The 23,119-nt window shown below is 36.2% G+C and overlaps 1 long non-coding RNA gene across 1 annotated transcript in view; it reads left to right on the top strand.

Moving 5' to 3' along the window:
• The first annotated feature begins 458 nt into the window (after positions 1-458).
• The window catches only part of LOC131403858 (uncharacterized), a 45,633-nt gene continuing 22,972 nt past the window's right edge, over positions 459-23,119 (top strand). The window contains exons 1-2 of the long non-coding RNA XR_009219607.1: positions 459-548; positions 21,645-21,789. This is a non-coding gene — a long non-coding RNA (uncharacterized LOC131403858). The remainder of the gene's footprint in view (positions 549-21,644; positions 21,790-23,119) is intronic.

Here is a 23,119-nt window from a genome sequence, read left to right as displayed (position 1 = left end):
TGGTTAAGAGGAAGGAAATTAAAAAAAAGAATATTTACCTTCTGGTACTTTTCTGCCACGATTTTATAGTCTTAAAATACGGAGGGTGTTTTTGATTTCTCTGTTTTGAAAAATAGGATGGCAGATTCATATGAAATGGTGGGGGAGGCACAATTGCAAAATGAGTCATATGTATTTAGCCATATTTATTTAGAAAGATGCGGTAGATGGGGGCAATGTTTTAGACAAATTATCCAGATGATTAAGGGAAAACAAAGAAAAATTGTAAGTTTCATTAGCTAGGTATATTTTTTATACTGTCTCAAACCAATATACTTTGTGGACTGTAAATTTTAGTCCAAATTATCATTGGTCTAATAAGAGAGATTAATGAGCTGTATGCTATAGGACGAGTAATCACTCTATTGATGATTCAAAAAGAAATGCCACCATCTTGTTGTTGATACAGTGAGAGAAGATTTATTTTATTTCTTTTTTCTTTTTTTTTAGCTTGAGACAACCATCAAATCAAACCTCAGTATATTTTCCACAGTCTCACCCTTGGCCAGGTCAGTATTGAAAATGTGTCTTCCTGAGAGCCCTTGTTGCACTTGGGTGCCCGTTTACTTTTGACGCTGTGTAGAGATACATCAAAACCATCTTTTTTAAAGCAAAATCCATTTCAAACGAGTCTCCTATCTTTAAAAGTTTCCAGCCATCTTAACTGTCTAAGAAAAACTGAAATACCTGCTATGGACGGCAAGATTTTGGCTAAATTTCACAGATTATTAATCTTATGATGTTCACTCATATACTCCAGGTAGTTTGGTTGCACTTTCCCTTTTCAAATGCGCTTTTAAACTGTGTAATGTCGCTCCGCTGTCTCCGCAGAGCTGGCTGTGATATCGTTGTGTGTGAAATGATCCTGTTTATAGTTGGATGTCATCTTGTTAAATCTGGGACGTGATTAGGGGTTTTTCTGGTTTGAGAAACGTTACGATATTGTGACTATTGCCATTCATTATGTAGGTTATATCCCTTTTTTCTTTTCCTTTGAAATGAAAAGATGAGGGCTTTTAAAGTTATTCTTTAAGATGTTATGTGCTCTTTAGTAGAATCTGAAATGTAACTGTAATAAATATTCATCTGATCTACAGGACTTGCACACGGAGCTTATCACCATTTCAATTTCAAGCTTTCATTATATGCCGTTAGCACTGTCACATTGGACTGGCTCATTTTTCGCCCTTTGATAGTGACAACAAAAGATCTAGACCCGTTTTATATTTTGTAGTTATGTTCAGGCTTAGTAAAAAATCTTATAATATTCATTAATTCACGCATGCTTGTCTCATGGGGTAAGGTAACCGTATCATTTGCTTCAGTTCTCTTCCTTTTCTTGTTCAAATTCTGAAGCTCTTCTATTTCTAAATTCATTTTCTTTGGTACATCCAATTCTCTCCAGTACTCCCAGGAACAGCTGTGGGTGGTGATGGGCGATGTGTGGAGATAGTAATTCCACGCTCTGCACATCCCCCCGAGCAGCCTTATAAAACACGGGAAAGTACAGGAGAACTCTGTGGCAGATGGACTTTCAAATAGTATTCACCAAAATCTTTCCCTCTCATATCAAGAAACTTGAGCTATATACCCTACTTAGTATGCTGACATTTCACGGTTGACATCCTCATATATTTTCCCTTTCACTTGATGGGCAGGGATGGGAATAGGGGTGCCCTTTTCAAACAAAACAAGCTTTCGTTTTTAGCATCTGTGAGTGTTGACTACAACAAATCTATTTGGCTGAATTCTACTTGTTTTCTAAATTCCTATGCTGTACACCTAATGAAGTGACTGCCAAGTGTTGGAAAAATGCTAGATAGTTCTCTAAGTGTTCCTTACCAGCTTGGCTCAACAATTGCAATATTCAAATATATATTTAGTTTAGAAATTGTTAAGAAAGGAATTTTATGCCATCTTTCCTTTCTTTTTCTCTCCAATAGTTGAGTATTTGTTTTATTGATTTAAAAACGTCACAGAAATTGGTGCTAAAAGAACTGTCGAACAGTCTGATGATATCAGATACCATGTTTAAAACATCTTGACCTTGGAAAGCATTATCTAGTTTAATTTAGGTCCTGTGCTTTGAACTTATTTTTACTTTGTACTCAGGAATAATTAGATGACCAAGCAGTTTTCCCAAATAGAAAAAATGTTTTGCCAAAGAGATAGGGAATTGCACCTACATTTTCATCTTCTTTACACAAGGCAGTTTCAAATATCAAAAACTTTCAGCAGAAATATCACATCCTTGTTCTCAGTCCTGCAGTAAATTTGGTTACGGAAAATTTAATACAGTCTGTGTGGAGAGTCTGGAGATAAGTAAGTGTGTTGTTTCCTCTTGGGTAACTCTAAATTGTTTTCTTTAAACTTGTGATTTAGCAGGTAATCCTCTAGGTGAACCTTGGCAATCTGGTTACACTGTGACGCCAGGCCCTCTGAAAACAGCAGGTGATTGGCTAGCTGCCTCACCATGTCCAGCTCTGGGCCTGGGGGAAAGAGACATGTGAACGTTTATGATGAATTTTAGTGTGAGGTTTATTTAGATCGGAAAGTAACCATGAATGGTCATAAGAGAAGTTTGGGGTTTAGGACCCATTAGTGAGTGGCAGTTTCGAAAATTTCACTTGTACAGGTAACCCCTGGTACCACCTCTCCTGCTTATTTGAAGGGGAGACAAATGCTTATGAAAGATTTAAGATTAACCTGTAGAAACAGAAAAATCTGTCCTCTGAGAAATAGAAAAGAATCTGTGATAGGCAAGGGTTCAAAACCAATGACCCTAACCATTTTGTGGCAGTAGAAAGTGGGCTTTGTTAGAAGTGATTGGGCACAGCAGGGGCAGGTTGTTATTTGTAAGAGTAGCTAACAGTTTTAGGTTCACAATTATATGCCAGACGCTGGCTCAGATGCTTCGTGTGTATAATCACATTTTATCCTTTTAACTACGTAAGGTAGAAGCTATTATTTCTTTTGTTACACTAGTGAGAGAATTGAGACTCAGAAAGATAATTGTAGAAGACAGAGTGATGGTTCCCCCAAATATGTGGTTTCCCCACATCCTAATCCCTGGAACTCATGAATATGTTGTTTTCCCAGGAAAATGAGGCTTTTCAGATGTGATTAAGGTTGAGGGCCTTGGGATCATCCTGGCTTATCTGGATGGGTCCATCCTCATCACATGAATCCTTAAAAGGGGGAGCACTTTTCCTGGCTGTGGTCAAAGATGCAGATGTGATGATAGAAGAGGGGTCAGAGAGATGAGAAATTATGGCTTTGAAGATGGAAGAAGGAGGCCATAAGCCAAGGAATTCAGGCACCCTATAGAAATTGGAGAATGCAAGGAAACACATTCTCCCCTAGAGACTTCAGACAGTGTCTTAGTTCATTTAGGCTGCTATAACAAAATACCACAGGCTGGGTGGCTTATAAATGACAGAAATGTATTTCTTATTCTTCTGAAGGCTGGAAGTCCAAGATCAGGGTGCCAGCATGGTCAAGTGAGGGGCCTGTTCCAGGTTCCAGACTTCTTGTTGTATCCTCATATGGCAGAAGAGTCTAGAGAGCTCTGTGGGGTTTCTTTTATAACAGCACTAGTCCTATTTATAAGGGCTTCACTCACATGATCTAAGCACCTCCCAAAAGCTCTGCCTCATTGATTGCATCACATTGGGCATTAGAATTTCCATATATGAATTTTGGGAGGACACAAACGTTCAGACCTTAGCAGAAAGGAACAGAGCATTGCAAATATCTTGATTTTAGTACAATGAGACCCATGTCAGACTTATAACCCCAAGAACTGTAAGATAATAAATTAGTGTTGTTTTAAGCCACTATATTTATAGTAATTTGTTATAACAACAGTAGAAAATTAAGACAGTAAGGTTATTTGTATTTATAGAAGGCCTGAGAAAGCCTCAGAATCCTTAGCAGGGCTGACAGAATGCATTTCTCTTCTGAAGCCAGTCAGTAAAGACTAGAGGAAGTGACTGCTACTACAGATGTGAAGAGAGCAACTCAATACTTGAAGAAACAATGAAAAATCAAGGAAACATGACACCACAAAAGGATCCCAATAATTTTCCAGTAACCAATCCCAAAGACATGAGTATCTGCAATTTATCTGACAAAAAAATAAAAATAGCTGGATTAAGAAAGCTCCGTGAACCCCAAAAAAACCCAGAAACACAAAACACAGAAAGACAATTTGACAAAATTAGGAAAACAATAGGGGAACAAAATGAGAAGTTTAACAAAGATAAAAAGAATAAAGAAGAACCAAACAGAAATTCTGGAGCTGAAGAATATAATGAATGAAATGAAAAATACATTACGAAACATTAATAACAGAATGGATCAAGCATAAGAAAGAGTCTGCAAAATAAAAGACAGAAGCTTTGAAATTATCCAGTCACAGGAGAACAAAGAAAAAGGATGAAAAAGAGTGCAGAAGGCCTGTGGAAACATTGGGTACCATCAAGACAAGCAATCTGCAAATTATGGGACTCTTAGAAGGAGAGGAGAGGGAGCAGGGCATGGAAAGCTTATTTAAAGAAATAATGGCTGAGAACATCCTAAATTTGGGGATAGATTTGGATATCCAAGTTCATGAAGCTTATTGGTCCTCAAAAAAACTAAACGTTAAGAGATCTTCTCCAAGATACATTATAATAAAACTGTCAAAAATAAAAGACAGAGAAAATCTTAGAGGCAACAGGAGAAAAGAAGCTTGTCACTTACATGAGAATCCCCATAAGACTATCAGTAGATTTCTCAGCAGAAACCTTATAGGCCAGGAGAGAGTAGGATGATATATTGAAAGTACTGAAAGAAAAAAACTGCCAACAAAGAATACTTTATCTCACAAAGTGGTCCTATGAACCTAATGAATACTTAATATAAGAGGAAAATTGTGACTTCAAAAACATAAAAAGAGGGAAGAGTAACAGAGTAGAGTTTTTGTATGTGATCAAAGTTAAATTGTTATCAGCATAAAATAGACTTTTAGGTCTATAAGGTATTTTATGTAAGCCTCATGGTAACCACAAAGCAAAACCTACAATGGATTCACAAAAGATGAAGAGAATCAATGTATACCACTATGGAAAATCATCAATTCACAAAGGAATACAGCAAGAGAGAAAGAAAGGAACAAGGGAAATACAAAACAGCCAAAAAACAATTAATAAGATGACATTAGTATGTCCTTATCTATCAGTAATTATTCTAAATGTAAGGGATTAAATTATCCAATCAAAAGGCATAGAGTTGGGGCCGGTTCCGTGGCTTAGCGGTTAAGTGCACGCGCTCTGCTAGTGGTGGCCCAGGTTCGGATCCCGGGCGGGCACCCATGCACCGCTTCTCCGGCCATACTGAGGCAGCGGCGTCCCACATACAGCAACTAGAAGGATGTGCAACTATGACATACAACTATCTACTGGGGCTTTGGGGAAAAAAAGGAGGAGGACTGGCAATAGATGTTAGCTCAGAGCCAGTCTTCCTCGGCAAAAAAGAGGAGGACTGGCATGAATGTTAGCTCAGGGCTGATCTTCCTTGGGAAAAAAAAAAAAGGCATAGAATTGCTGAATGGGTAAAAAAACAAGATCCTACTATATGCTGCCTACAAGAGACTAACTTCAGAATTAAGGACACACATAGGCTCAAAGTGAAGAGATGGAAAGATATTCCATGCAAGTGGAAACCAAAAGGGAGCAGAGGTAACTATATTTATATCCAACAAAATAGACTTTAAGACAAAGATTGTAATAAGAGACAAAGAAGGTCATTATATAATGACAAATGGGTCAGATTATCAACAGGATATAACAATTATGAATATGTATATATACATCCACCATTGGAGCACCTAAACATATTAAGCAAATACTAACAGATCTGAAGGGAGAAATGGACAACAAGACGGTAATACTAAGGGATTTCAATACCCTGCTTTCAACAATGGGTAGATTATCCAGAGAGAAAATTGACAACGAAATGTTGGACTTGAACTATCTTTTAGATCAAATGGACTTAACAGACATATACAGGACATTCCTTCCCACAGCAGCAGAATACACATTCTTCTAAAGCACACATGGAACATCTCCAGGGTAGGTCACATGTTAGATCACAAAACAAGTCTTATCATTTAAAAAGATCAAAATCATACCAAGTATTTTTCCTGACCACAAAGGTTTGAAACTAGAAATCAATACCAGTAGGAAAACTGTAAAATTCACAAATATGTGGAGGTTAAACAATACACTCCTGAACAACCAATGGGTCAAAGATGAAATAAAAAAATATATTGAAACAAACAAAAATGGAATAACAATATATCAAAATTTATTCCCATAAATTTTGCAGCAAAAATTTAAAAAAAAAATTGCAGCAAAAGCAATTCTAAGATGGAAATTCATAGTGATGAATGACTATGTTAAGAAAAAATAAATATCTCAAATAAACAACCTAACATCACACCTCAAGGAACTAGAAAAACAACAACAAACTAAGCCAACAGTTAGCAGAAGGAAGGAAATAACAAAGATTAGGGCAGTAATAAATGAAATAGAGAGCAGAAAAACAATAGAAAAGATCAACAAAACTAAGAACTAGTTTTTTAAAAAGATGAACAAAATTGATAAACCTGTAGCTAGACTCATCAAAAAAAGAGAAGACTCACTAAATAAAACTAGAAACAAACAAGGAGATATAAAATATGATACCACAGAAATACAAAGGATCATAAGAGACTACTTGGAACAATTATATGCTAAGAAATTGGATAATGTAGGAGAAATGGACAAATTCCCCAAACATGCAACCTACCTGGACTGAATCATAAAGAAATAGAAAATCTGAACAGACCAGTAATAAGTAAAGAGATTGAATCAGTAACCAAAAATCCTCCCAACAAAGAAAATTCTTGAGCCAGATGGTTTCACTGGTGAGTTCTACTAAACATTTACAGAAGAATTAATGCAATCCTTCTCAAACTCTTCCCAAAAATCGAAGAGGAGGGAACCCTCTCAAACTCATTTTACGAGGCTACCATTACCCTGATACCAAAGCCAGATGAGGACACTTCAAAAAAAGAAAACTATATTCCTGATGAATATAAATGCAAAATTTTTTATCAAAATACTAGCAAACTGAATTCAACAGCATATTAAAAGGATCATACACAATGATCAGGTAGGCTTTATCCCTAAGATACAAGGATGGTTCGACATATGCAAATTAATAAATTTGATACACCACATTAATAGAATGAAAGCCAAAAATCATATGATCATCTCAATAGATGCAGAAAAAGCATTTGAAAGAATTCAACATCTTTCATGATAAAAACTATCAACAAATTGGGAATAGAAGGAACATACCTCAACATAATAAAGGCCATATATGACAAACCCATAACTAACATCATACTCGACAGTGAAAGGCCAAAAGCTTTTCCTCTAAGATCAGAAACAAGACGAGTGCCCCCTCTCACCATTGCTATTCAACTAGTACTGGAAGTCCTAGCCAGAGCAATCAGCAGATAAAGAAATAAAAGGCATCCAAGTCAGAAAAGAAGAAGTAAAATTGTTTCTGCTGGCAGATGACATGATCTGATATATAGAAAACTCTAAAGACTCCACCAAATAGCTGTTAGAACTAATAAATAAATTCAGTAAGGTTGCAGGATAGAAAATCAACACACAAAAAATGCATTTCTATACACTAACAATGAACTATCTGAAAAATAAATTTTAAAAAATCCGATTTACAGTTGCATCATAAACAATAAAACACTTAGCAATAAATTTAACCAAGGAAGTGAAAGATCTGCCCACTGAAAACTGTAAGACTTTGATGAAAGAAATTTCAAAAGACACAAATAAATGTGAATTTACCCCATGTTCATGGATCGGTAGAATTAATATGTTAAAATGTCCATACTACTCAAAGCAATATACAGATTCAATGCAATCCCTATCAAAATTCTAATAGCAGTTTTCACAGAAATAGAACAAACAATTCTAAAATTCATATGGAATCACAAAAGACCCTGAATAGCCAAAGCAATCCTAAGAAGAACAAAGCTGGAGGCATCCCATTTCCTAATTTCAAACTGTATTCCAAAACTATGGTAATCAAAACAGTATGAAACAGGGGCTGGCCCCATGGCTAGTGGTTAAGTTCAGCGTGCTCTGCTTTGGTGGCCCGGATTCGGTTCCCAGGTGCAGACCTGCACAGCTCATTGGTGGCCATGATGTGGAGGCATCCCCCATGCAAAATAGAGGAAGATTGGTACAGATGTTAGCTCAGGGTGAATCTTTCTCAAGCAAAAAGGGGAAGATTGGCAACAGATGTTAGCTCAGGGCGAGTCTTCCTCTGCAAAACAAAAACAAAACAGTATGAAACTGGTATAAAAATAGACACATAGACCAACGGAACAGAACAGAGAGCCCAGAAACAAACTATCTCATATGTGATCAACCATATTTGACAAGGGAGCCAAGAATACTCGATAGGGAAAGAATAGTCTCTTCATTAATCAGTGTTGTGAAAACTGGATAATCACATGCAGAAGACTGATACTGGACCCCTATCTTACATCACTCAAAAAAAATTAACTCAAAAGAAAGACTTAAACATGAGACCTGAAACCTAAATCTCCTAGAATAAAACAGGGAAAAAGTTCCTTTATGTTGGTCTTGGCAAAAATTTTTGGTTATGACAACAAAAGCACAAACAACAAAAGCAGAAATTAGTAAGTGGGACTACCTTAAACTAAAAAGCTTCTGCACAGCAAATGAAATAATTAACAAAATGAAAATACAACCTATTGATTGGGAGAAAATATTTACAAACCCTCTATGTAATATGGGGTTAATATCCAAAATATGTAAGAAACTCCTAAACTCAATAGCAAAAAAACAACAATCTGATTAAAAAGTAAGCAGGGGACTTGAATAGACATTTTTCCAAAGAAGACATACAAATAGCTAACAGGGACACAAAAAGATGCTCAACATCACTAATCATCAGAGAAATGCATGTCAAACCACAGTGAGATATCACCTCACATCTGTTAGAATGACTATAATGAAAAAGATAAGAGATAAGTGTTAGTGAGGATGTGGAGAAAAGGGAACCCTCTGGCACTCTTGGTGGGGATGTCAGCTGGCACAGCCACTGTGGAAAACAGTATGTAGGTTCCTCAAAAAATCCTAAATAGAAGTACTATATGTTCCAACAATCCCGCTTCTCTTGATTTATGGCCAAAGCTAATGAAATCAGGATCTTGAAGAGATATCTGTATTCTTATGTTCCTTGCAGTATTATTCCCAATAGCCAAGACATGATACCAACCTAAGTGTCCATCTACCAATGAATGGGTAAAGAAGATGTGGCATATATATATATATGTAATGAGATATTTTATATATAATATATAAATAATATATAATATAATATATATAAATATAGATATATTTATATGTAATGGGATATTATTCAGCCATGAGAAAGAAAGATTTCTGCCATTTGTGAAAACATGGATGGAACTTGAGGGCTTTATGGTAAGTGAAATATCAGACGAAGGAAGACAAATTCTGCATGATCTCACCTGTATGTGAAATATAAAAAAAACAAACTCAGAGCAGAGAGTAGAATGGTGGCTGCCAGGGGCTGGGGGATGGGGAAAATGGGGAGATGTTGGTCCAAGTGTACAAACTTCCAGTTATAAGATGAATGGTTCTGGGGATATGATGTACATCATAGTGACTATAATTAACAATTTTATATTATATACTTGAAAGTTTCTGTGAGAGTAGATCTTAAATGTTCTTACCTCTAAAATAAAAGGATAATTACGTGAGGTCATAGAGACGTTAACTAACCCTATTGTGGTAATCATTTTGCAAATTATACGTGTATCAAATCATCACATGGAACACCTTAAATGAATACAATGTTATATGTCAATTATATTTCAATAAAGCTGGAAAAAAGATTTGTTGAATAAACAATCAAATAAATAAATAAATAAAAGACATTGTTACAAGGGGGATAAAAACGTTTAATGAGTGCCTGCTGTATGCCAGGCATGGGGCTTGGTGCTGGGTAGGTGGTATGATACATTGACATACAAAACAGTCATGGTTCTTGCCTTTTTGAAATATTCTTTTGTTGAAGACATTAAAAAAATATGAAAACAAGGAAGTGGACCACTAAATATCATCATTACAATTGTGATAAGTTATGGGGCATATAAATGTATGAATTATGAAAGAATAAGATAGTAACTGTGATGAACTTCCTTTAAATGGTTCGGGAAGTCTTCTCTGAAGACGTAATGTTTATATGGAGACTGTGTTTAAACTGAGAAGCACAGAAAAAGCCAGCCCTTAGGAAACTGGAAAGAGTGTTAGGCATAGAGTGGGGCCTGTGCTAATATCCCAAGGAAGGAGACAGCTGGTTAGTGTGCTCATAGAACTGGGAAAAGGCCCTAGTAACTGGAGGAGAGTGAGCTGGAAAGAAGACGCAAGATGAGGTTGAAGTCATGAGCCAGATCAGGCGGAGCTTTGCAGGCCACGCATAGGAGTGTGGATTTTATTGTAGCCACGTAGCCACTAGAAGAAGCCATAAAAGAGTTTGTAAAGCAAGGAATGATTTGAATTGACTTATGCCTTACGAAAATTTGATATGCAGAGAATGGATTGGAGAGGACATGAGTTGAAGCCGGGAGATGAAGACGACTGTAATCCATGACACAACAGATACCCACTCCTCCTTCCTGGTCTGCTCAAGTTTAGTGAATGTCTCCTCCTGAAAGAGATTATGCACGATCATTTTCTCTAGAAAAATGCAGAGGGGCTGCATTACACCTGCATTATCTTTTTTTTTTTTTTTTTGTGAGGAAGATCAGCCCTGAGCTAACATCCATGCCAATCCTCCTCTATTTGCTAAGGAAGACCGGCCCTGAGCTAACATGTATTGCCGATCCTCCTTTTTTTTTTTTCTTTCCCTTTTTCTCCCCAAAGCCCTAGTAGATAGTTGTATGTTATAGTTGCACATCCTGCTAGTTGCCGTATGTGGGATGCTGCCTCAGCATGGCTGGACAAGCGGTGGGTCGGTGCGCGCCCGGGATCCGAACCCGGGCCGTCAGTAGCAGAGCGTGGGACTTAACCGCTAAGCCACGGGGTGGCCCCCACCTGCATTATCTTTTAGTCAAGATTCCAACTGCCAAAATATGAACTCCTTAAATGACTGGACATAAACAACAAAGATTTCTGTCAGCCTTGATATCATACTAAAATTTACCTTCTCTGCATAGACATTTGCATATTTTTTCCCAAAATTTGGTTGTGTGATTTGGGGGCAAGTATTAATCTAATCTGTGAGTTGGAAAGCTACCATATGGAGAAATAACTTCTTCAGTATCACAGCTTATATGAGAGCTGTTTTAAATATCTTCTTCTGACTCTTATTATAAAATTCGGGATAAATAGCCAAGTTTATTAGGTATGAAATTGTGTCTGCTACAGATCTAATGTTTCTACATATTCCTGTTACCTCAGATGATGAACTCACCTCTATATAAGAAGCTCTATTTTGCTCTGAAGATATTACATGAAATTCAAAAGATGCCAAAAATATAAGCGAATGCAAGTTCTAATTTCGTTTTTGAGTTAAAAAACCATCACTAGTGCCAAACTCGACAATAATGACAAGCTAAGTCTTTATACAGAAGAAAAAAAATTCTTTAGGAAATTAAAAAGCTAATCATCTTACAACAATAAACACTTACCCACATTGTTTATACATAGTATTCTGCTTGTTAAAGAGATTTTAAGAGTCTACATTAGTGTGTAGAGTTAGTGCAGTGTTGGTGAATTAGAGTTGCTAACTACTTGAATTGCCAACTGTGCATTTTGGTAGATTTTTGCCTTGAATGCTAATGTGGTCTTTTAAGTATCGTTTTGATGAATTTTATTGTTACATTAGACACAGTCTGGTTTTTCCAATCAGTCACGTCCGCTTCATCGTCAACATTAAATATGACCAGAGGTAAACATTATTGAAAACTGTGCCTCTAACTGCTGTTTTACAACGGCGTAATTTTGTTTTTATTTCCTTTGATTTTATGCTGATATGGGTTTCAGCAGTATTTGCCTGCAGCCTCTTTCAACCTTTCTTTTTAATTAAAAAGCCTAATTGGGAGTAATAAAACTTCCAATTAAGCCTTTTAAATAAAAATTGAAAGCTGAAAGTGGCTGTGGCTGCAGATAGAGGCCTGTGCTGACATTTTCATTACTGCAATACAATTTGTGTTTCCAGGTGCAACTTGAGACCTGTTGAGTTAGGAGATGTGGACTTTGAGAGAGATACTCAAACAGATCATTATTTGGTTAAACATCCATGTTTTTTTGAGGGGTGTTGTTTTCTGAGGCAGAAAGGATACTGAAAGGGAGCTGAAATCAATCATCATCCTGGACGGTTCATTCGATAAGAATTTCAGTAATATTGCACTTTTAACAAAAAAAAGTAAGAGATTCTAGTATTCGAATAAAAAGGTAAAATATTTTAGCTTATTTGTTATTTTCATTTAGGTATAAAATAATCTAAAAGATTTTGGCTTGCTTTATTTTCTTTCATGTCTTGCATTAGAGAAATGTACTAGAAAAAGCCTGCAATGGAGTCTAGGATTACACAGTGTCTAATCGGACAGATTGGAGCATAATTTGCTGATCCTTATATACTAATTGAATAATAAAAGACTCAAACTTTTTATACTATTTGAAATGTGTGACTTCCTCCAATTTTCTTGTTTATATATCAAACTTTAATTCCTGTTAGCCTGTAGTATCATATATGCTTGGGGGCAGGAGGGAGGGGTATGGTTGGGAGTTGGATCAGGCAGGAGGGGTATTTTAGCTTTGCTTCATCATTGGCTCTTAGTTGATTTCATGTAATTTGGAAAGGTTAAAGGAGGGAAACTTTCTATGTCTCAATGTCTCAGTTAAGTAAAATATTATTTTAATTCAAATTTTTATCTTTTTAAATCTATGGTCACTATTTATGCCTATTTTTAAAATTCAGTTTTGTTGTTTATTTTCTTATACAGGTAGCACTTGCTGCTTACAGAAAAATTGGAATGTATTAAAAATAAAAATAATACATAATTTTACCTCAAATCACAGTTAACATATTTGGTATATTTTTGTCCAGTTTTTTTCGTTTAATGCATTCTTTCTACATACAGGCCTACACACATAGGCGAAAATAATATAACTGGGATTATATTATTATAATGTTCTATTTATTCCTTTTTTTCACTTAATATTGTATCTAAGCATTTCCCATTTTTAAAAGACATATATGTCTATCCTAATTTATTTGACCAGTTTCCAATTTTTGGACATTTGGGATTGAAAGGCTGAATACCATAGCAGGTTAGAGCTTGAATTTTGGAGTCATGCTGTCTGGATTAAATTCTTGGTTCCAAAATCTACGAGCTATGTGATCTCAGGCAATTTCCTTTTCTGAGCTCTTTTTTCCCTCCTGCATAAAGTGCAGAAAAGCATATTATGCATCTCAGGGATAGATATGAAGATTATATGGGTTATCTATGTAAAAGTGCCGTGGCGCATAGTAAACACTACATAAGTATTAACCGTTATTATTTCTAATTATTTTCCATTTTCAATAATCTATGCATTTCAAATAATCTAATAATATTTTTACTTGGTTAGATTTGGCAAAATTAACTCATTCTTTGTTATCTTTAGTCGTACTAGATCAGATGCTTCTAGAAAGATTTATTTAGGTCTTTGATTATTCTCAGGAAAGTTTGGGAGCTTCTTTCCTATGGGACCACATATTTATTGTTAGGATTATTCTCAGATATTTTATATTGTTTTTGATAGCTATTATAAGTGAAATCTTTCTTCTCCATTGCACTTTTCAATATGCTTGTTATTTGTTTGCCAGTTGTTGATCTTTAGATATCTATCCACTGAAAATTTGCTATACTTTTAGTAATAATTGAAACTACATATTACTTTAATACATAAGGGGTATCTCAGTAAAATTGTTTCCAAGCTTTTTCAAAAATTTATATTTTGATAGATTTTTTTCTTTTCTTACCTGAATATTATTCTATTTAGGTTGCTGTTTTTCTTTGAGTAAATTTTGTAATTTAATATTTTTTTTTGCAGAAAATTATCTATTTCACAAATTTCTTTTCAAATATCTTAACATATAATTTTGCATTTAATTCACTGGTAATTTAAAATAACAGCCCTTTTATTTATTAGCAGATCCCTTTTTCCATGTTTAAGTTATTTACTTCAATCTTTTATTCTTGAGCAGATTTTCTAGAGATTTATTAACAATATTTTTTTACAGAAAATATAAGCCCTTTGATTCATTTATTGTTTTCCTTTTGTTTCAAATTTACTTTTACTCTTATTTTTTAAAACTTAATTATTTTTGTAATTTCTCCAGGTCAATGATTAGCTTATTTTTAAAAAGTTAGACAATATACTTATTATAAATTTGTCTCTGAATATAGCTTTGCTTGCATTTAGTGCATTTTTTCATACATTTTTCTTTTTTTCCTCATGTTTTGTATGTTCCTAAATTTTAGAAAAGTGTCTTTTTGACTCTAATATTATGTAAATTGTGCTGTTATAATTTTCTCATCGTTTCTTCTCTTGGCTTTTGAACTACTGTGGCAGTTTCCTTCATCTGTGTCTTCTTGTCACACCACGCTCCAGACTGCTGCTAGGAGTATCTTTCTAAAAGCAATATATTCTTCCCAATAAATGTTGTTTAAGGGTACAAACTTCCAAGTAGTAGATAAATAAATCCTGGAAATAGGATGCACAGCATAGTCATTATAGTCAACAATCTGCATTATAAAATTCAAAGTTGGTAAGAGACTAGATCATAATTGTTCTCACTACAAAAAAGAAATGATAATTATGTGACAGGATTAGGTGTTAGGTGTCAGACGTTAGCTAACACGATGGTGGTAATTATGTTGTGATACATAAATATATCAAATTAACACATTGTACACCTTAAATTGACACAGTGTTATATGTCAATTATATATCACTAAAAAAAACAAAAGCAATACACTCTTTTCTCCGCTCTCTACTTTATATGCTGTAAAGTCAACATCCTTATTAGGACCTCTTTAATTTAGCCCCAACCTTCACCTGTAATTCTCATCTGCCATTTTGTCCCCAACACCTCCTGAAAATCCTCTCACCATTTATATTGTGTGACTCCCTTTATTTGGTTACTTATGCTTTTCCTCAACTTCTCTGGTCATATCCTTTGTTGTGTGTAGCATCTTCTGTATAACTTCTCCTTTATCCTCGGTCAAATTCAGCCGTTTCTCCTGGGTGCTCTCAGAGAGTTTAGAAGCCATTCTGATATAGCACTCACCATATTCTGCAGGCATGATTTCCCTCCATGCTTGTCTCCCGCAGTTGAATGTTGATAAACACACAGAACAAGTCATCTTGATTTTTATATTACTGTTACATTTAGTTGTTAAAGTACTTCTATGAATTAAATGTTGTTATCTATTTTTGAAGATGAATAAATTGAGAATCTGAGAAGTTAAATCATATTTCCAAAGTCACAGAACTAGTCAATAATGTAGGATATTAATTAATCCAAATTTGTATCTACTGCACTAATGTTTCACAAGCTTTGACAAAAATATCTCCTCACGGTCAAAGAAATGTAAGGGTGGAAGGCAGCATCTGAGGGCATAGCCTGAAATAGCTCAACACAAGGACATACTTATTTGAAGTGCTTTCTTTCATATTAAGCATCATTAGTTTAGTTCTACTCTAAAATATATTCATATATGTTTCAATATAAAGCAATATTTTATTATTCTCCATTAGGATAAATAATCATCCTTTACCTAGTTTTGATACTTCATTGTAGATCCAATTCTATGCTGATCTATCACATTATGATTGTTAGGCTGAATTATAAAGAGACGAAGCCACATTTTAAATTCACCATTGATGCAATTTTTTTTACATTAATCTAGACTTCCATAAAAGTACAGATACAAATAACAACTGGTTCACCCTTAGGTCACTGAAGAGGACACACCCAGAATGCTCCTAAAAAGGTGGTGTGGTGCAAAGTTTTAAAACTATTCTTAGTGGAAATTTCTATATACTTATCATCTGATTGAGACATTAGACCAACTTTTTATATGGTGAACTGAAAAATTATTTGAGCTCTAGCTTTTTTTTTGTTCTAGGAAAAATAATGTCAAGGAGATTTTTTAATGAAAATAAGATTCTTAATTTTATCATTAATACTGGGTCAAACAACTTACAGTGCCTGCAATCAACTTTGTCAAATTCTTTAACTTCATTTTTGCTCTAGTAATCATGTGTTTTGCAGTAAAAATATTCATAGTTTTGCATGGCAATGTTTAAGCATTCAGTCTTGGGAGAATATTTGATTGCTACACTGGCTTTAAGAATTACTCTATTATTAAGGATATAAATGAGTTAATAACTTTGTCATTACATTTTTTGTTTCCTCCAACAGAAAAAATAGTACACTTTAGCAATAAATTAGAAGCCTCTGAACACTGCCTTTGTGAATCCTAGGAAAAATCTGTGTAGTAGAACAATCCTTAGTATTCACCTCTTATGTTTTATATATAGATGAACATTCATAGAGTATTTAAATCAGTTCTTTGCTCTCATATTTACCATCTCTACCACGTTATTGAACACAGTGAGATGATCTAGAAGCAAATTATTTGAGTTAAATTGTTCATAGTTCTCAGTATATGACATTGTAGCTGCTGGGTGTCTCATGAATTTGATCCAAGCTAACTTTCCTGTGGTTGTGACTGTCATAAATTTGACTCCATTCAAATTCGCCTATTATTTTTTCCCAGTCAATAGTGTTCCTTCTCGGAAAAACCATCAGATGGATTGTTGAAAAGTTGTTTAACACTTATTTTACTGTTGATTACCTTAAAATTCTACGTTTTTATAGACATCATCACTAGAAATAGTGTACCATGATCTACATAATTGTTTCATCATTCTGTATTCTTGCCTAACAAATTGTTTTAATATATATAGTAAGAATATTAACATGCCTGGGACATCTGATAAGTCATCAGATTGGCTATTCCTCATCTGAGATCTTTAACCATTTCCTCCTACTACGTGAATTCTACTTTCCAAGATAATTTTGAAGTTGACTTCGAAGGAAACTTTAAGCAATTTTACTTTATTTACTTGATTGTAATTTTCATTGTATTACTCCAAACTCCTCTGTAACTGAACTCAGTGGGTTTGTCTGTTGGTGAGCATGGAGCCGAAAATCTCAGCCAAAGCAGAGGTAGGTGAAGAAAAGTTTTATTGCTTGCACAAGCAAGGAGAACACCTGTGATAGCTCCCAATGCAGTGTCTCTCTGAGCTCAGGGCTGATGGAGACTTTATACACAACAGAGCAGAAGATACAAGGTTTATTTGTAACAACTGTGTAACAACTGTATTCATTTAGGGCACAGGTGTAGCAGGTAAACATGCTATTACATACATTGCATGATCTAAAAATGGCTGTTTGGACCCTCCCAGAGGAGGCGAATTTTAGATGCTAATGAATTTAAACTAACTTTAGGACACTTGGGCCTGGAACGTTTTGCAAGGGTCTTGGTGCAAACATGTAAGTTTCTCTGCAAGATAGCAACATCTGCAAAATGGAGGCAGCAACCTCTGCAAAAGAGAACACATAGTTTCTTCTTGTCTGAAAAACATTTGACAGACCATGTTAGTTGTTGACCAGACCCTCAGTGACCCTTTCTTTGCCTGGTTCCCTGGTCGCACCTCTTCCCCTTAGCTGTTGGCAAAAGCACTCTGGTGATTTGATTTTAAAATTTCCTTCTTTTGGATTGTAAATATTGTTGTAAGTTGGCCCTCTGTAGTTATGGTGCAGGGCTTTCACGTAAAAGACACAAGATTTAGGCTCATTTGACTTCCCCTGAAGTCAATAAAATCAATGCTATAAATAAGCTTGTAAAGAAATCTTGCTGGGTTTAAATTTACTTACTATCAACTTACAAATTGTGGTTGGGTTAGGACTATCACCTCTTTTGCTGTTAAATTCATTGATAGAGCTGTAGGGTTAAAACTAGAGAATGATTAGATCTCTCTTACTATCATGAATATCTCCGAGTGCCAAGCCTGCTCTCTAATGTTACTATTTCTAGTGTTGCATCTTTCTATTTGAAAATAATTAACAAAGTTATTAACCTTTGAAAAGTAAGTGGAAAATGATGCAGAAATAACCAAAATCACAGAGTTTTTAGCGCTTAAATATTGACAGGGTAGTAAAAGCAATAAAAAATAAAATTATATCTTGTATTTTGTAAACCAAATTTTGACCTAGGTAAATTTCATCAGAAAGTTGAACTGACTTATAGAATAATTGTGTATGTCTGTATATGTGTGTTTGTGAATTCAAACCTTTAAAAACTCTGTAACTTATAAAGTGACAAACAAACAAACAAAAAGAACATAGGTCTCTACGTGTGTCCACAGACTTGCTGAGTCATCATTCAGTAAGCGCATCTTTCTCTGGTGAACCAACGGAATTAGAATAAATTATTCTCCAAGCCATAGCTCTTTCACTTTTGAATGCACCTCAAATACTGATGCTGTAGGGGTTCAGAATAAGTAACCCCAAGCTGTGCCACTCTGGCATGCAGGAGTGGAGGGTTTCTGGAAGCTTATTATAATGAGAAGGCAAATATTTTCAGCTGTAGCTTCCTATGACTGCCTTCTTGGTGCAAAGGAAAACACTTTTCTAATGGGGTTCCCTGAATCTGATCTTTAGGTCCTATCTTTGCTCTCCAGATTTCATGGCACCCCAAATATTCTAAAGCACCTCCTCCTTTAAACTTCCATGGTGTAAATCTCCATTATTTTAAAGGAAACCCCATAAAGCAAATGCTCCAAAGTAGAACAAAATCCAAATACTCAACTATTTAGTCTATATTAACTTGAGTAATATTTTCAGCAGAACAGTCTCCATTGTAGACTTCAGCACTCTGAGCTGAAGGAAACTGGGCCCTAATAAATTGAAATATAGTGAAATTTCGTATGTTGATTTTTTTTTCTCATGGTAAGAAATGTTTGCTAGCATAATATAAGTTTTGGTAATCAAATCACATTTTAAATACGCTAGAGATGTTTGATACTTGAAGGAGTAACATGATGAATCATTTTGTAAGACAAATAATCAATGCGTAATCAATCTTACTGTATAGTCTTAGTTTACGTATATCATCTTAAAGTTGGCATATGTATACGATTTTCTGGCTTGTAGTTTGTCAAACACCAGGTATATGGTGCTAGTTTCAAATAAAATAAGATATGAATGCAAAGTCAGAGTTTTTTCCAACTTTGTGAAATAGTGATTATTCTAAATGGATATGGGAATGTGTATGTGTGTGTCGAGGGGAGCATTGGAGACACTAGTAGACTAAATATTAACTTTCATCAATTATTCTGATTACATCGAGCTCTTCTTGGGCTGTAGTCATTTATAAAGTAGCCCATAAAAGAAATAGAGGAGCACCATGCTGCTCAAATCAAGTATCCATCTTCCTTCTTTGTCCACAAACCTCCTCTTATGTGAGTTCTTGGCTTTGGGGACTGATGGGCTAGGAAAGAGTATGCAAGAATGAGAGGACATCAGTGGCTAAGAAAGAAGTATCTTTTAAAGGGAGAAGACTTTAGCTCTGCAACTGAGATGCATGAGGGTCCAGTCAAGAAGCAGCAAACTCTCTAGGCATTTCAGAGAGTTTGATACAAGAAAATAGTCACACAGACGATGATGATCTGAGAAGCCAAACAAGAGATGGCAAGTCAGTTAATATTAGCAACAGGAAGAAATCATTACCAACGATGCCTAGGGGACAACAGGAGGAGATGTTGTTACAAGAGCTCCCAAACCTGGGGATCTAGGTGAAAGCTAGAGCTGTGGTGAGGGCTGTCCCGTGGAAGCTGGGTCTGTGAAGGAATGAGCTGTTCTGAGTGGGCTGGAGCCATAGGGAGATGTAGTTATAGATGCCACTCTAGGCTGTGGGAAGGAGGGCACCAGTGGAAACAAGGTTGTTTCTCCCTTCCTCTCACTCTCCATTCTCCTGCATTTGCCTTCCGTTAGTCAACTTTAGGTGGAAATCAGTTGGGAAGGGTGTCTGTGTTGTTTATGGGGTTAATTCCCCCAATACGCAGAACAGAGAAACAGAAGGGCAGAAAATGGATCTGAGAGTAAGCAAAAGAATGACCAGATCATGTAGTATTGAATGTTTAATTTCTACTTGGAAATCAAACATCACAGAGATGCAGATGCCTTATTTGGTTACGAAAAAAAAAAAGGTAGTAAGAGAACATATGGGGACATGGTGCCTACTAAACGTCTCCAGAGAATGCATCTAGAAATGAGTGGGTTTAAATCCAAGTCACTGAAACAGAGTGAATCCTAGTGGAGCTGTGGAAAAAAATTTCTGAACTGGGAATGAAATGGAGATTCTAGAATTGACTCAGCAACTCTCTAGCTCTTTGTTCTTGAACAAATCTTTAGCATTTTCAGCTTTAGTTAGTTTACTCTTTTCTTTCTTTTTCGTTCTTTCCTTTCTTCCTTTCTTTCTTTCTCTCTTTCTCTCTCTCTCTCCCCCTCCCTCCCTCCTTCCTCCCTCTTTCTCTCCCTCCCTCCCTCCCTCCCTCCCTCTCTCCCTCCCTCCCTCCCTCTCTCCCTCTCTCTCTCTTTCCTTCCTTCCTTCTTTTCTTTCTTTCTTTCTTTTTTCTTTTCTTCCCTCCCTCCCTCCCTCCCTTTCTTTCTTTCTCTTTCTTTCTTTCTGCCTTCCTGCCTTTGACTTCTTTCTTTCTCTTTCTGTCTTTCTTTCTTGTCTTTCTTTCTGTCTTTCCCTCCCTCCCTCCCTCCCTCCCTTCCTTCCTTTCTACTCCCTCCTCTCTCTCACCTTCCATTCCTTCCTTTCTTCCTCCTTTCAATGGTAATTTTGAGGATGGGATAAGAATACTGTAGGAGAGCAGAATTTGCTACCCCAAAATGTGTCTCTTTGGCTTATTTTTAAGAACAAAAGACTCAGGAAGAAAGTTTGGCCTTCCCCTTAACTACTTAAAAGAATTTAAGATAGAAGGCCTGTTCCACGTAGGAGCTATCACCATAGATATCTATAGTACAATATGAACTAGGTATAGTCAACAGGGAGGAACCTAGCAAGGCCCATTTGATCAAAGTCCTCTCCATGTCCCATTGTCTTTACAAGGCAGGGCAACCATCTGTTTACCAATCATTTGCTTTTCTATCTCCATGTGAATTGCCTTACTCCCTTTTGAAGTCCCAAATCACTACCCCCAGCAACCTCTTTTGTCTTTAACTAAAGAGGGTATTTAAGGTGGTGGCTTTGGCCATTTTGGTGAGCTACTCAGTTTTCCTGAGTTTCTCCCAAGTATACATGTTACTAAACTTGTTTTATTTTCTCCTGTTATTCTGTCTCATGTCAATTTAATTCTTAGACTAGCCAGAAGAACCTAGAAGTGTAGAGGAAAATTTCTTCCTCTTCTACAGTTGCGATGAGGATGGGAGACAACTTAACTGGCTGGACACAGCTTGCTCTGGAACTGCTGCAGCTGAGAGATGCTGGACCTCTGACAAGAACTGGTAAGAGGTAAAAGTTCTTACCATGTCAGTCTCCCAGATCTCTGCCTGCAGGGTCCAATGGAAGTGAGAGTGGTGGGTTTTTTCCTTTTCTAAATTTGGATTAGCAGGAGAAAATATTTGTGAAGACAATTTTTTGGACTTAGTGACTGGGAAATTTGGTAGAGTACTTTTTGGTTTTTATTGATCCTTCTCCTCCCAGAGATGGTCACCGTTTTTCCTTGTCTCTGTCTTTTGTGTCATTTGTCATAGAAAGGAAAAACCATAGGGCAGGACACAGGCATAGGCCCTATAAACCTGTGGTTTGGGCCAGCCCTGCGGTCAGAAACTTTGTTGTGGGTTAATATGCACACGAGGTAAAAGATATTGCTGAGGGACATCTTGAAAGCCAAGGCTGCAAAGTTGGTGGGCATGGGTGGAGCATTTAAGAGCCATTAGGGTGCTCACCACCTTGAGAAGACTCCCATGATAGGATAAGTTGGTCATGGAATAGGTTAGATGGACACTAGGTCACCCACTAACCTCAAGGAAACATCTGTGGAATGAGGTAGACTGTAAAACCCATACACAATCTCCCACTCCACAGCACATCCCTCTTAGGTATTAATTTGGCACCAAGAGACCCAAAGCTTAGCTAAAGCTGTTATGTGCAAATAAGAAAAAAAAAAAAAAGGATGAGGTTTTCTTTTGTCTTATTATAGGTCTTGAGAGCTTGGCTTTGTGAGAATATCCTTTCTGATCTCCGCCATCCAGAGGATGCACACACCGGCATGCATCTTGGTGACCAGTTGAATTGACTGGGGTTCCGAGATGCACTGTCTTTGTCCTGCTGTGTCAGCTGTCAGTGAAGTTTGTCATAAAGGGTCCCATTCCATAAGGGACCTTTGCTGTCTCAACCCTTGTTGCTTGTTAGTGCTGGAAAAAACCCTGTGGGAGACTGGAGCACAAAACCATCCTTACCGCCTGTGCAATGAAGGTCTTTGCTTCCTTAGACTATTTTTGTGAGTGAATTTTCTGGATCTTGTGTCTTTTGGTTTCAGTTGCTATTAGGATAAACTTTGTTTGATTTTTCTCCTGTTATTCGGTCTCATGTCAATTTAATTCTTAGACCAGCCAGAAAAATCTAAAAGGGTAGAGGAAAATTTCTTCCTCCCTTATAATACTCTCTGAGATTCCTTTTATGTGTAACATTTCATGCATGTTGGTTGCCAGAGTCCTGTCAGTATAATATGCCTTTTCCATAATTTTATACGTGTGCTCTTGCATTATGGTCTGACATCCAGAATATTATTCTACCCAATAGGAGCTCTGCCTATTGGGTTTTTACCCTTGT

The sequence above is a fragment of the Diceros bicornis genome, unplaced genomic scaffold (genome assembly GCF_020826845.1).
Source record: "Diceros bicornis minor isolate mBicDic1 unplaced genomic scaffold, mDicBic1.mat.cur scaffold_93_ctg1, whole genome shotgun sequence".
NCBI lineage: Eukaryota > Metazoa > Chordata > Mammalia > Perissodactyla > Rhinocerotidae > Diceros > Diceros bicornis.
The sequence above is the reverse complement of the archived record's forward strand: the minus strand, read 5'-3'. Positions and strand labels throughout refer to the sequence as shown.